Source organism: Piliocolobus tephrosceles, unplaced genomic scaffold (assembly GCF_002776525.5).
Source record: "Piliocolobus tephrosceles isolate RC106 unplaced genomic scaffold, ASM277652v3 unscaffolded_1534, whole genome shotgun sequence".
Taxonomy (NCBI): Eukaryota; Metazoa; Chordata; class Mammalia; order Primates; family Cercopithecidae; genus Piliocolobus; species Piliocolobus tephrosceles.
This window is the reverse complement of record NW_022296910.1, coordinates 1-1,186: the sequence shown is the minus strand read 5'-3', so window position 1 is coordinate 1,186 and position 1,186 is coordinate 1. Positions and strand designations below refer to the sequence as shown.

At 23.7% G+C, this 1,186-nt stretch overlaps 1 long non-coding RNA gene across 1 annotated transcript; it reads right to left on the bottom strand.

Annotated features, from left to right (window-relative positions):
• Nucleotides 1-230: 230 nt before the first annotated feature.
• Nucleotides 231-824, bottom strand: LOC111532047. The gene is made up of 3 exons (XR_002728450.1): nt 789-824; nt 476-540; nt 231-325 (listed from the first exon to the last, which is right to left on the bottom strand). It is a non-coding gene; the product is annotated as an uncharacterized LOC111532047 (long non-coding RNA).
• Nucleotides 825-1,186: the final 362 nt, after the last annotated feature.

The following is a 1,186-nucleotide window of genomic DNA, read 5'->3' as shown; positions in this document are numbered from 1 at the left end:
AAAAAAAAAAAAAAAAAAAATATATACATAAAGAACATATGTTTATCTAGCATAAACATCAAAGTTGGCGTAACAGCTTTTTAACACAATATAAGTACATATATATACATACGAACATACATATATATATATATATATTTATGTTTACATTTTGCGCATGTACTCTCTATTATATACCAAATTATATGAACGCTATATTACATGTACAAAAAAAGGTCACAGATAAAATTAAAGATCTTCGCTTCTCGGGCTTTTCTTTTTATAATTTTTCAATGTTACTTCATAATATATTTTACCTAAGTTGTTAATAAATATACCTATACGCCTAAGTTTATAATATAGGTGTGAAACGAATCAAAACGGCTAAATTGTGTATGTAAAAAAAAAAAAAAAAAAAAAAAAAAAATAGAACTAATGATATAAAAAACATGCATATAAAACATAAAAAAAAAAAAAAAAAGACTTTTTTTTTAACCTTAGTTCGCCTGTACACATTCCTCGTAAACCCTTATTTAAATCAGGAACGTTGTATTTGCCAACCTTCAACAATTTTTGCAAAAATTTGAGTAAATAGACAAATGAATATATATACATATATATGTGTATATATGTGTTTTTATATTTATGCATGGAATTTAAGAGTAAATAAGAGGTGTTGACAATTAAAATAAGCAATCTGAGGGTTGATAGATAAAAGATATAAGAGTAAAGGAAAAATAAATAATACAAATTAAAAGGACATCATTTTTAATTTTTTTTTTAAGTTTAAATTGTGTAGACTAGTTTACTATAAACTTCTGATTAGCATATCCAAATTCGTAACCCTGAAAAATTGATAACAAATTTATAACTGAATGTACAAAAGGGTTGAAACATAGTATAAAAGGGAGCTATATATATATATATATATATGCACGTGCGCATATTAGTGTGCTTCACTATTACTGATGATATACTAGGCATGAGTTCTACTCCTGGAGCTGCAATGAGTAATTGTTACCATATTAATTAAATATCAAAATTGACAGATTAAAAATTATGATTTTTTTTTTTTTTGTATATAAATGATATAAGTATTACACAGTAATCAAATTGTTTTTAATAAACAAATTATTTAATATGTATTTAAAAATATATATATGTAGAAGCTCTTACAAAATGCCCTGATGTCAATTTCTGCTTCATC